The sequence below is a fragment of the Aulostomus chinensis genome, chromosome 4, assembly GCF_037954235.1.
Source record: "Aulostomus chinensis isolate RoL2024-O1b breed Wild chromosome 4, RoL_Achi_v1.0, whole genome shotgun sequence".
Classification (NCBI taxonomy): domain Eukaryota; kingdom Metazoa; phylum Chordata; class Actinopteri; order Syngnathiformes; family Aulostomidae; genus Aulostomus; species Aulostomus chinensis.
The window spans coordinates 27037269-27051170 of record NC_141323.1 but is presented as its reverse complement, the minus strand read 5'-3'; the positions used below and the strand labels follow the sequence as shown (position 1 = coordinate 27051170).

At 44.0% G+C, this 13902-nt stretch overlaps 3 non-coding genes across 3 annotated transcripts; 2 read left to right on the top strand and 1 right to left on the bottom strand.

Moving 5' to 3' along the window:
• Positions 1-730: 730 nt before the first annotated feature.
• On the top strand, positions 731-813 carry trnal-cag (transfer RNA leucine (anticodon CAG)). The gene has a single exon. It is a non-coding gene; the product is annotated as a tRNA-Leu (tRNA).
• A 6910-nt stretch (positions 814-7723) lies between these two features.
• Positions 7724-7796, bottom strand: trnak-uuu (transfer RNA lysine (anticodon UUU)). The gene has a single exon. It is a non-coding gene; the product is annotated as a tRNA-Lys (tRNA).
• Positions 7797-11226: 3430 nt separating this feature from the next.
• On the top strand, positions 11227-11299 carry trnaf-gaa (transfer RNA phenylalanine (anticodon GAA)). Its single transcript has one exon. It is a non-coding gene; the product is annotated as a tRNA-Phe (tRNA).
• The last annotated feature ends 2603 nt before the right edge of the window (positions 11300-13902 follow it).

Sequence of the window (13902 nt, the reverse complement as noted above, 5' to 3'; positions counted from 1 at the left end):
AGTGAGGTTATGAACCTCTGACTTCCTTCTTGTCAAACAGAAAACTCATAAGTCATTTGAGTAAAGTACATCATATTCCTGACATCAAAGTAGTTAGTGAAGTGTAGGAAGAAGGTAGGAGATCTCCAACAGGATCCTTCTTTCCTCTGTCCTCCTTGGATCTCAGGGATCATCACAGTCAAGTAAGTAAGCAGTAATTAGTTGATAAATTAAGGAAGGCCTGGCCAGTCTTTGCTCACAAGTCATACGATGTCGTTAGAAAGTCCTGAATAAATCTGGAGTTCCATGATTTCCTTGTGGTTCATGTTTCTTTTGGCAATGTAGTCTGGAACAAGAGCAAGATGAACCTCCAAATAGCAACAGTTTGGATTGCAGGTGATGTCAAGTTGTATTTTGAGGAAACTCCTCCTTGTGTTTGGTTCCATGGTGAAATGGTGAGCACTCTGGACTCTGAATCAGTGATCAGAGTTCAAGTTTCAGTGGGACCTTCCTGGCTGGAATGTGTCCCATGGAACAAACTGATAATGAGATATTATGTGGTTCTAATGTTCTGGTTCATTTCTTGTCCTTTAGAAAAATGAAATTAATTTCTTACTGCCATGAACACAGACTGTGTGTTTAATGTTAACAATAAATGCAACAACTCAGGAGCCAGTAGCTCCTGTGGAAAAATTCTACTTTGTCAATGAATTAATTCATTTCATATTGAAGTCTGCAACTATAAGTTTCTGTCAGGATGGCCGAGCGGTCTAAGGCGCTGCGTTCAGGTCGCAGTCTCTCCTGGAGGCGTGGGTTCAAATCCCACTTCTGACAAAGGATGTTTTCTCCACATTCCTATGCATCCACAATGGAAACTTCCAAACCAAGTTGAAGCTGCTCTCCACTGATGGGAGTGAGTGGTCATCTGCCAAAGTGGGTTGAACTGGCAGCAGAGGAGGCAAACAAGTTTCCCTGTGACTGGTTTCCTCCAACATGGAGCAGCCACCAAAATCTAACTACAAATGTTGGATCAAAGTCTACTGAAGAAATGCATTTTCTTTCAATTCACATTTTGTCCATTAACTTCATAATCACAGTCGCCATCTCATCACATGACTAATGTTTGGGTTCTGTATTGGTGGTAAAATATCCTTCCATGCCCCTCACTAGTTTGCACACAGAAAAGAATATTTTACTGGTTTCAAATCTCTTAGCGTGTTCTCTCTCTTAAACCAGCTGTGGCAGCTTTCATTGTGTGATTTATTTTAAAATATAAATATGGAACAGAACCATTGGAATAAGATGTCAGGACATTTGAAGGAATGTAAATCTCCTATTGAAATGTTGCAGTGTGCAGCTGAGGCTCTCTGGCAGTGGCACAAGGAGCCACAATGGCAGAACCTGGACCCTCCTGGAGGAGAACCACAGGTGAGGGCCTTCTTGGCTCCAGATTAATGGAAATCAAGTGTCTGAGGCTGTTAGCAGCCATAAAGTTGATCTGGTTGGGCACTGGTATTTTTTCTTGCTGCAGCTCAGGAGTGATTCAGGAGAAGAGTTTCAGAACAGCCAAGGTTGGGGACTGGAATTTTAAAATTTCCCCTGGAACCAGACAACCTTGGGAGGTAAAACCTCACATCAGAGCCACTCAGATGCAGCAGCAGAACGAAGCTGTCATCTTCCCTGACAGTCAGGGCATCAAGTCAAGAAAACATCAACCATCTTGGAGTTCCAAACCTTCACCTGTCAGATTCAGCTACTTCTTGTTGTGGGACTTTAAATTTGAACACAATGGAATTTGGACAAGGAGTTTTCCTTCAAGTCCAAACATCATCGTCCAGCCTCCAACCAGAGGTCCATCAGTTATCATGGGAGCCACATGTGGAGTCTGGGTTCTTTTCTAGAATGTGACGGCAATGACAGTCCTGCCAAGTGACATCACTGACATGAATGGATGACTTCAGTCACATGACAGGATGACTTCAGTCACATGACTGGATGACAGTGTAGATGCCAATGTAGAGGTTGGGGAAATAGTCTCTGAGAATCCAGCTTGAACCAACGCCCTCCTTGTTTTTCAAAAACCCAAACAGTGACCATCAGTCTCCCTCCAATCCTGTACTTGGGTTCAATGTTGCTTTTCCATTTTGTAGCAGTAGGTGTCGCTGTGATACCAGGTTCAGTTCAAGAGTCCCAACTCCAGCTCATGTTGGTGACCTCAGTGGCAGGGTGAAATGGCGCTTCAGTGGATCATGTGGATCAACTCATGTCTGTCCTCACTGCTCCACAGGTCTGTCAAATGTTCTGTAAAATAGTTTGAGCACAGCAGAGATGCTAGATTAGGAGTTGATGGGAGTTGTTGCAGATACCAGTGTCCAAAGTCCAGCTTGAACCCAGTTTGTGCACTTATTTGTCAAGCTAGCAGAGATTCTTTTCACTGTGTTAATTTTGACAAGAATTTTTCCTTTCGTTTTAGTTATCGTCAGGCATCGAAGACTGGATTCAGTTAAATTCCCATCTTAGCCTTTTAGTTTAGAACAGTTTTAGTTAAAATTTAGTCTTTTGTCTTAAGTTTTAGTCTCATTTTAGTCTGAAGCAATGTTTCATTTTCCTGAGATGTTGCAAAGGGATATGTGATGTTCTATAAAACTCCATACAAAGCAAACATGAAACTGTCATTTAAACTGAGATTGAAGCACATTGCTCTTGTCAATAAGGATCATGATCATAATAATGAAACGTCAGAAGCCTGTTAGAAAAAGTGCAAGTTCTTGTTTATTTTCTGTATTTGACTGACAAGCCACAAGAGTAAAGCTCCAGCTGCGGGATGGCGGGCCTTCAGGTGTCTTTTCAAACTGGTCGTGTTTTTTCCACTAATCTAAGATCCACAACGCTCCCCATCCTTGTCAGGAACAACACACTCCGTCTTCTGTTCAGCAGGATGATAACAGAAATGCGTCCATAAATCCGCTCGTCTTTTTCTTCCAACTTTCCACGCTGCCGCCACAGGTGAAGGTCTGCTGCTCGTCTACACATCGTCTCTGCAACGTGCACTGACACACCGCGGAGGGCGGGGCGGGTGTGGGGTCGGGGCTGCCAATCAAAAAGTCGGACTGAGAGGTCAAATTTGTTTTGAGATGATTAATTGGTTAAAAAGAAAAGAAATCAAGGCATTCAGGATGGTTGTAACCCTGAGAGTCCGACCGGCCGCCGTCATCCTTTTCATCACGTTTTTACTCGTCAGCTTATAGTGAACAGCGATTTTGTTTTAATGTTCGTTGTCAGTACTTATTAGTATAGTATAGTCCATCCACTGTCATCTTCCACTTATTCCTACACATTAAGGGTAGCGGGGGGGCTGGAGCCTATCCCAGCGTCAACGGGCGAGAGGCGGGGTTCACCCTGGACAGGTCGCCAGTCCATCGCAGGGCCAACATAGAGAGACCTTTTTTTAGTCAGTAAACCCTCGATTTCAGTTAAAAAAATGATAAAATGAACCTCAAGAAAATCATAGAAATAAACAAAAGGTTGTTGTGTTTCCTGACCATTACTGAGGGGTGTTAGAACACATCTCTGACATGGATTGGTTTTATTTATTATTCATTTTAATATGATTAACTATTGTAACATCCTTGGTGTTATGGGTCAGTTTCGACCCTCATATATTTACTTCAAGAAAAAGGAAAAAAGTCTCTTTTTCAGCAACAGAACTTTAATACAAACACAAAATGAAAAGCAGAACAAGCCAGAACCCAAAATATGGATTTGCAAGGTCAAACAAACAACAACCAGTCAAGCAAATCAAGCCAACAGAAACCAACTACTGTTTCAAAACCATTAAAAAACAAAAACAGAGGAAAAGTCTCTGTGTGAAAGAACATGCATGTGGATGTGTGTGTGTTTAGATGCGTGTGTGTCAAAAACTGACACACTTCATTTTTTGACAACATGAGCCAACAGTGGTGGTGTCTGTCAAAGAGGTGGAGCTCTGTCCTTCACCTGCAAGATTTCAGCAGGCAGCTCAGGTCTAGTTTTCTTCACTGTGCCACCATGATAAGTTTCCTCCTGAGAAGTTCTTGTCCAAGGTCATAGCTGGTAAAAGAATTGTCACAGTGATACTGGGACCCTGCAGTCCAGTCGTCATATCCAGGACCACACTGGACATGGCCGTCTTTGTTTGTTTTGTTGTTGTGCTGGTCGATGGGAAAACGAGGCCAAATGAGAATCCCCTGAAGCTCCCATGACTGGGAGAGGAGCTGCTGTCAGTGGGTTGCTGACAGTGCACTTCTGACTTCAGGTTTGGCTCTAATTGTTGCTTTGTGGTCTTATTTTGATCACTGGGTCAAAACCGATACTTACTCTTTTATAATTTAGTGACAAAAATGTTTTTGCTTTATTTTGTTGAACTGGAGGTTCCTGACAAAGTCAAAAAGCAATAAACAAATTGATGTGCTTCTTTGATGCATTTAAAACCTCCGAACAGGTCACACAGGAGGAAGGTTAAATCATGTGACCATCATTATAACAGCTGTTGACCTTGTTTGAACTATTTGATGGTGCTAAATATTGCCAGCTTGCTAACGTTAACTAGCTAACGTTAGCTAGCTAGCTAATATTATTTTCTAACTTCAGGCCTAAATTTGGGATTGATTGTGAAAATTGTTCACCTCACCTTTGTCAGCACCAGGTTTTTTCTTGATGATGTCATTGTAACTGCCTTTCTGATTCTAAAATATAATGCATCCAAGAATAAAAATGTAAAACTGCCCCTCCATGGAAATATCATATTTAATATATTGCAATATTCTTTTCCAGTATACTTCACTATATTTTTGTTTTATCAGAGAGACTTTAATGTCTGTCTTTGGTTTCTAAACTCTGACTCTCCTGTTATTGGTGCTGACTGAATTCTACCACCTGACAGACTGGGAAGGCTCATATTTGTGATGGATCCATAAATATATGAAGGTCTTGTTTCAATGAATTGGTGTGAGATAACTTGTTATTTTGTTCGTGGTTGTCATGGTGACTCGTGGTGTTGGGGCTCCACTGATGTTGGCATTTTGTCGTGGTTGTGCACGTGTGCAACTCAAGGTGAACGTACTCACAGTTGATGGAAGCAACTCAGATCAGCTGTTCTGGAACCAGATACTCAGAGTTTCCCATCTCAGAGTGTCAACTCAGGAGTGATTGAGGAGAAGAGTTTCAGAACAGCCACAGTTGGGGGACTTCCATCCAGCCATCCATTTTCTATCCCTGTAAGGGAGTTCAGGGATCTGGAGCTGCTTCGTTCAGGTGGATCCAGAACACAAGATGGGTGTCAGTCAGGACACCAGAAGGAGACCAGCATCTGGAAGGGGAAGTGCTTTAATCTGACACCGTTGTGTCAACAGTTCTGAAATAAGAACAAAAATAAACAGTATTATTTCCACCTCATACTCCTGCATATATTCAAGTGAACAGGGAACACCAATTCATGCTCAACTTCTCCTGTGTGTTCATCCACAGTCACTAAATAACAAACAAACCAAACAAAAGGGGGTTTGCTAGCGTGGCGTGCTGAGGTAGAAAGGAGCTGTACAAATTGAGTCCTTTTACCATTTCTTTCCTGGCCGCTTCTGGCAGCGCTGTCGTCACTTCCTGTGACCGTGGGAGGAAAGGGGTCCCCCTTCAGAATAAGTTTTATATCATTGTGTTACTGCCTCTTCAACATGCCTTTAGCAGACCAACTCCCTGAATAGCACAGTGAGGTGGTGTGGCCGAGTGGTTTAAGGTGCTGGATGAAGACTCCAGTCTCTGAGGAGACACAACTTCTTGCATGTTGGTGCCCCATCACACACAACAGGTGCACTTGTACTCTTTTCACCTCTGACCCACAAACATTCCACCAGTGAACGTCCAGAAATTGAAGCATAAACAGTTCAGCAACAATGAATTCTTCAAATCCTCCTCTGAAATAAGAGATGAATCTTTACCCGCTGAGGCCTGCTTCAGAGAAAACTATGAAACCTTCAACACTCACATTCCTGTTCTTGTCACAATCCTGCTCTCCTCAATCAAGGCCTGTTCAATAAATGGTAGAGCAGAGTGGAGCAGAGGAAGCCTGCTGGGCCCAGAACCCAGAGGTTGATGGAACAAAACCATCCTCTGCTGAAAGAAAGGAGCAAAATAAACCTGATTGTTTTGAAATGTGAGTCTGTTAAAAAGAGGTAGAAATGGTGATGTGGTCAGTTGTCCCTTTTGTTTTATTACAGAGACCTCATTGTTAATGAAATAATTTCAATTCTTTACATGAAGTTTCATGCTGTTTCGACTGAAAAAGGCGAGTTCCTGGAGAAGATCTTCCAGGGCGTCCAGGTTAAAGCGGTGCCCCAGCTGGCACCAGGATCTGACCCAGGTCCTGCATGTGAGATACTGTCAGTTCTGTTCTGCCCTGCTCACAACCACAGGCTGGTGTTGAGGCCTGCAGCAACCAGGGCCCCAGTCACCAAGTGTATAAAGGCTGGTCATTGTGGCAGTGGGAGGAGTCAAAATGAAGACAGACCAATGTGAGCAGGACGTGACTGCAAAAGTAAGAAGAACTTGACCATGTTTCCTACAGTACCCAGGAGGCTTGGTAGTTGTTGAAGGAAGCTCCAAAAGCAAAGAGCAGACAGCAGGATATAAAAAGAAAAGATCCAGACACTAAAACTACAAGTAGAAACAAGATTAAATATTAAACGCTTTGGAAAGATACTCCAAGGTTGTATATACATTATTATATACACTACTATTCTCATTGACTCCTAAAGAGGGAAAGGAAGAATTAGAATGTGGATCAGATCAGCTGATTTTAGTGTTAAGTCCATCCCTCCATCCTCTTTCTATTCTTATCCTTTAAGGGTCACGAGGGGGGGGGGGGGGGGTCCCAGGTGACATTGGGCAAGAGGCAGGGTTCACCCTGGACAGGTCACCAGTCCATCAGGAGAAATGAGGTGGTCGGTATCATGCAACCTAAACTCAAACATTAGTCAGATCAAATTCAGGTTAAAGCAAGAGTCTCCAGATCAAAATCAGAATTCCTGATGATGTCATCAGGGCTTTGACAGTACCTAGAATTCTGTCTTTGATCTCAGGAGGACATGAAAGAAACACAATTGAGGACAGTAGAAGAGAGCACATTCAGCTTCATTAGAAACTCTTGAACTGTTGAACAGTAGAATTTGTTTGAAACAGTTTACAACACTTAGTGACAGGATTGAAGAGGGAAGATTGTTCTACTTTAAATTTAATTCTAACTTCCAAGTCAAGTCAAGTCAATTTTATTTATAAATGCCAAATCACAACAGAAGTTATCTCATGACACTTTACAAGTTTATCTCATGAGATCGGTCCCCTGGAAGGTATCACCTTGATGCTTGATGTTCCTGCCTGTTAAAAGGTTTTGTCACCACTGTTGCAGGATGTGCTTGCTGATGGAGAATTGTTGGGTGTAGATTCATTGAAGGAGTTTGGTACTGGACCTGCTCTACCTGTAAAGTGTCATGAGATAACTTTTGTTGTGATTTGGCACAATATAAATAAAATTAACTTGACCAGTGTTATTTGTGGATTTTTGTTAATTTCATGCCACATGAAATTCTTGTTGGTCACTTTTCTTGCAACAGTCTCACAGTGGCAAGACAAGAACACTTCTACTTCTGATGATAGTTTGTTCAACACTGAACTTCATCCAGTACCATGTTGTCAAACACTGGAACATCCACAGCGCCTGAACAGGGACTTGAACCCTGGACCCTCAGATTAAAAGTCTGATGCTCTACCGTCTGAGCTACTCAGGCTCTTTCTACAGCATTTAGACAGGAAAAGAAATGCCTGTGAAGGTCAAACTGCTGCTTTCTTGACTTCTTCAATCCTCCATGTTAAAGTCCAACATGCTCTTGATTGGCTCTGATTCTCTGTGGCAAAATCCAACAAGAGGCTCCAAAAATGTCTTCAATGTCATAAGAATGCACAGGACAAGATGTTAGTTTCCTTCATGTCTGCAGTTCCTCCACTGGAAAGTAAAGTCAATGCTGTTCCTCTGCTGAAACCTGGGATCGGACCAGGGACCTTTAGATCTTCAGTCTAACGCTCTCCCAACTGAACTGTTTCAGCTCTGAGTGAGGGCCCTGCTTCTCTCATTTTATAATCTCTTCCACTCTCACTAGAACTTAGAGAGGATTTGAGCTTCTGAAGTCATGACACATTGAACAGTTCTACAGGACCATTTTTGATGAATGTCTGAATCACACAAGCCTTTTTTGTTTGTCTTCTTCCCAGTTGCCTCAACATTGTGAGAGCCAATAATTCCACATCTGTACCAGACACACCTCTGGTTGGTGGGTTTTCTGGATCTTTCTGTTCTAACAGTGTCTTTTATCTTAAATATGCCACTTTCACATGAAAACATCAATAACAGGACAATATCGATACTATTATTGCTGCTGTTGCTGTTGTTGGTTGTCTGTCTGTCTTCCATCCCCATGTCCCTCTGTCTTTCTCTCTGCTTGTCTTTCACCCTCATCTTGTTCCCCATCTTTTTTTCATTCTCTCCCTCCTTTCTCTCTGTCTTTTGTCTTTTCTTCTCTATATTTGTCTTCTGCTGCTCCAGGATCAGCTCCTATCACTCAGTGGTCCAGAACCATTATGAAGCCTGATCATGAATGTGAGCAAAGCTCTTGGAACAGGCCTGCTGCCACCACAACTAAGATCCTGCAGGTCATTAGAAACTCCAGTGTCCAGCTGACAAGTGGACTTTCCTCTGATCTATGGTGGTGCTGAGTTTAGCAAACATCTCCAACAAGAAGATGAAGGAGGCCATCAACTCCTCCAAGCTCAACATCTATACTGGCTTGACTGGGAGATCAGGAGGTCAAAGCAGATCTTCACCCTCCACCTCAGATGGTTTCTACTCACAGAGATGAGGGACCAGTTCAAACCAGTTACCTGGAGCTCCCTTAAGCCATTGTCCCGTCTCCCCCCCCCCCCCCCCCCCCCCCACACACACACACACACACAGCCTGTCTTTGGTATAAAATGGTCTGTCACGTTCTCTCACGTTGGAAGATTTCTCTGACTCCATTGTGAATAAAGAGATTCTTCATCTGACACCTGAGTCTTGATCCACTGATTCCTCTGATCCACCTCTTTCTGCTCCAACAAGGCTGACATGGATCAGGTGGGTCCATGTCATCCAATCAGTAGGTTTCTCTTCTCAATTAATTTTCTACATCCCAGTTTAGATTGATTCTTCTCAGCCTCATGAAGGAGCATCTGATCAGGTGTTTGACTACTTGTTAGTTGTAATTCCATAGATTTTAATCTCAGATGTTATCGAATTAATAAGAACATCTTCAAGACCTTTGTCCAACACTTGAAACTCACCTGTCTGTGGAGGCCCAACTGGCCTTTGGTAGTGAGGTGGTGGATGCATGTGAATGAAATGAGGCTCGTGTTGCTGTGAGGAGCCACTAGAGGGAGACACCTGTCGTTCCTCCCAGCTGACAATGAGGCTTCACAGCTGCATTTGAAGCTGTCCTTTATGAGTCACAACTGTCTTGAGCTCAGGAGCCAAACTCACCAAAAACACTTCATCTTGGTCATGTGGTCTGTTTGTCAGGAGATTCCAAATCCAAAATTGTTGACACACAAGAGAAGAAAACACGTCAAAGTTTGTTCATTTTTATGAATCAAACTGAAAATGAACAGAAGAGTGACAATGAAAATGGATTCAAAAATAATAAATAACAATAAATAATGAATAAATACTCAGAATTTACTGGCATTTGACTGCATTTTGTGGTTAATACGTAGATAAAAGAGTAACATATATATTCTATATATGTGATATACGTACATGGCTTGGGACAAAAGCATTTGCTCAATGAAATTGTAGGATATTAGAATTCTATAAATATAGAATATAATTGTATAAATGCTCTCTATCACCACCCCAACGTCTGTGCCAGGGTCTCTGGCCAGTTGTCAATGGCTCCTATCACCTGCCCAGGATGGATCAAGCTTGCTTGTCTTTGTAATTCTGCACATATTAGAGACCTGGAAACAAAGGAATGCTGAAAAAGAGAAAATAGGACCTCACACAAATGGGCTTGTGACAGAAATTAAGATAATTTTGTGAATATCCATCCTCTACGAATGTGTGTGAATGTGGTTGTTGTGGCTGAGTGGTGAAGGCGATGGACTAGAAATCCATTAGGGTCTCCCTGCTCAGGTTGGAGTCCTACCAACAATGTTAAGCTGTTGATGTTCTATGTCAGGGTGAACGTCATACCTGTGCCTGATTTAGTGTGGTGGCTCATACCTGAATTTATCCAAACCAGCTAACTTCTTAACGCCAATCTACACAGTTTCAATCACACAAACCTCAAACTGCAGTAAGAAATTTTCAATTCTCTCATCCACCAACAATCCTCATCAATAAAATCTGGAAGATGGAACCGCAGAAAGTCTGCGGGAGAACGTAGACGAGTGCTGCCACCGACCCGTCATGGGGAAGACCGGCAACGTGGCTAAACATCAGGAGTCATGAGTTTGCTCAAAAATAATGACTTGGAGTGAGTTCAATGAGTTTATAGCCAACAATTCTCCATCAGCAAGCACATCCTGCAAAAGCAATGATGACAATTTTCCTTTTAAAAAGCAGGAACGTTGCGCAGATCCAGGATCAGTGGGAACGGCTGTTTGCTTTAAACGGTTGGGGGGGAAGAGTCGATTTATTGTCGAGTCAATGTTATTTATATTGTGACAAATCACAAAAAAAGTTATCTCAAGACACTTGACAGGTAAAGCAGGTCTAGAACCACACTCCTTCAATGAATTCACGTATGTGAAGATGTTCAACTTATGTGACAAATCCTCATGACAATGAGTCCAGAGAGCCTGTCAGCGGTGACATTCCCCTGGTGTCAGTGAAATCATGTCAACGAACCTGGGGCCTGTAGTTGGTGTCCATCCTTGATATCCTCCAAACAGGTCATCAAACTTGGCCCTCGTCAGCTTGAAGGACAGCTGGAAACGGCCTTCGTCCAGGCACAGTTTTTGGAGAAAGCGAGTTAAGAAGTTTAGAGTTCCAAGAAGCTTCTTCAGTTCGTTCAGTTTGGTCCTGTAGAACTGTTCAATGTGTCATGACTTCAGAAGCTCAAATCCTCTCGAAGTTCTAGTTAGAGTGGAAGAGATTATAAAATGAGAGAAGCAGGGCCCTCACTCAGAGCTGAAATAGCTCAGTTGGGAGAGCGTTAGACTGAAGATCTAAAGGTCCCTGGTCCGATCCCAGGTTTCAGCAGAGGAACAGCATTGACTTTACTTTCCAGTGGAGGAACTGCAGACATGAAGGAAACTACCATCTTGTCCTGTGCATTCTTATGACATTCAAGACATTTTTGGAGCCTCTTGTTGGATTTTGCCACAGAGAATCAGAGCCAATCAAGAGCATGTTGGACTTTAACATGGAGGATTGAAGAAGTCAAGAAAGCAGCAGTTTGACCTTCACAGGCATTTCTTTTCCTGTCTAAATGCTGTAGAAAGAGCCTGAGTAGCTCAGATGGTAGAGCATCAGACTTTTAATCTGAGGGTACAGGGTTCAAGTCCCTGTTCAGGTGCTGTGGATGTTCCACTTCAGAATTCAGAGTAAGGACCAGGAGGGTGGGACACAATAATAGATAGGAGTAAATGTGGAGTCTGCATTCTTTTCTAGAATGTGAAGGCAATGACAGTCCTGCCAAGTGACATCACTGACATGAATGGATGACTTCAGTCACATGACTGGATGACAGTGTAGATGCCAATGTAGAGGTTGGGGAAATAGTCTCTGAGAATCCAGCTTGAACCAACGCCCTCCTTTTTCTTCAAAAACCCAAACAGCGACCATCAGTCTCCCTCCAATCCTGTACTTGGGTTCAATGTTGCTGTTCCATTTTGCAGCAGTAGGTGTCGCTGTGATACCAGGTTCAGTTCAAGATTCCCAACTCCAGCTCATGTTGGTGACCTCAGTGGCAGGGGAAAATGGCACTTCAGTGGATCATGTGGATCAACTCATGTCTGTCCTCACTGCTCCACAGGTCTGTCAAATGTTCTGTAAAATAGTTTGACCACAGCAGAGATGCTAGATTAGGAGTTGATGGGAGTTGTTGCAGATACCAGTGTCCAAAGTCCAGCTTGAACCCAGTTTGTGCCACTTATTTGTCAAGCTAGCTGAGATTCTTTTCACTGCCAAGCTAAAGTGACTTCTGTCAACAAAGGTAAACATACAAAAGGATATTTCTACTGTCAGTTCAAGATTTTTATCAAACTCCTTTTTCATAGCTTCAACCTTCCTCTTGTGTTAGCTTTCTGTTCCCATCTCTTAAGTTAACGGGTCAGTTTTGACCCACATCTTCAATCAGCTGTCAAATAAACTAAAAACAATTTTCTATCATCCAAGTTTTTTCCCAAGTTTTTTCAGTTAAAAAATGATCAAATGAACCTCAAGAAAATAATAGAAATATACAAATGTTGTTGTGTTTGCTGACCATTACTGAGGGGTGTTAGAACACATCTCTGACATGGATTGGTTTTATTTATTGTTTCATTTTAATATTATTAACTATTGTAACATCCATGGTGTTATGGGTCAGTTTAGACCCACATATATTTACTTCAACAAAAAGGAAAAAAAGTGTCTTTTTCAGCAACAGAATTTTAATACAAACACAAAATGAAAAGCAGAACAGGCCAGAACCCAAAATATGGATTTGCAAGGTCAAACAAACAACAACCAGTCAAGCAAATCAAACCAACAGAAACCAACTCCTGGTTCAAAACCAGTAAAAAACAAAAACAGAGGAAAAGTCTCTGTGTGTAAGAACATGCATGTGTATGTGTGTGTGTTTAGATGCGTGTGTGTCAAAACCTGACACACTTTTTTTTGGACAACATGAGCCAACAGTGGTGGTGTCTGTAAAAGAGGTGGAGCTCTGTCCTTCACCTGCAAGATTTCAGCAGGCAGCTCAGGTCTAGTTTTCTTCACTGTGCCACCATGAAAAGTTTCCTCCTGAGAAGTCCTTGTCCAAGGTCATAGCTGGTAAAAGAATTGTCACCAGTGACATTGGGACCCTGCAGGGGGGGGGGGGGGGGGGGGTCCCTGGGCTCTGGTGCCGGGGATTCGCGCCGGTCCCCCGGTGGGGTCCTGCGGTGGGGTCCTGCGGTGGGGGGGCTGTGGTCGCCAGGTCACCGGGCACTGGCGGGGCGTGCTGGGGCCTGCCCTGGCGGCTGGGGCATATTTGCCCCCAGACGATGGGAGGAGGGTGGGGAAGGAAGGTTAGGTGGGGTTTGACTGGGAGGGGGGTCGGGGGGGAGGGGGAGGGGGGTCGGGAGGGAGGGAGGTAAGGGGCTGGAGAGTGAGGTAGAGGTGGCTTGCTTGGCGCCTGGGACTTGCTGGCCTGGGGCCCTGCCGCTCCCCCGGGGGGGGGGGGGGTCGCACCCACATTTGGGAGGGGTTTGCTAACCTCGGCCCATCCTCGGGCGGGCTGGGCCCTGGCGCGGTGTCCTGGACTGCCGCCACTCCAGACAAAGGGAGGATGCTGGGGGACGTCTGAGGGATGGGGGCTGACCTCCTTGATGCTGATCGAACTGGGGGCACTGACCACGGGCTGCTGGCTGGGGGTTCTGCTGTGCACTGGGGGCCTGGGCCCTCCCTGCCCTTGCACTGCACGGTGGTGGGCCCTCTGCCCGGATCTCCGGACAGTGCCCCTTGGTGCTCCAATCTGACCCCTGGACCAGGGAGGCTAGACTCCCTTTCGGCTGGTTGCAGTGGTGACGGGGTGGTCAGCGGGGCCAGTCTGGAAGTTGGCCCCCTGCAGGTCTGGCCCATTCCTCAGCTCCTCTCATTGCCTCTCTGTCCCATCACAT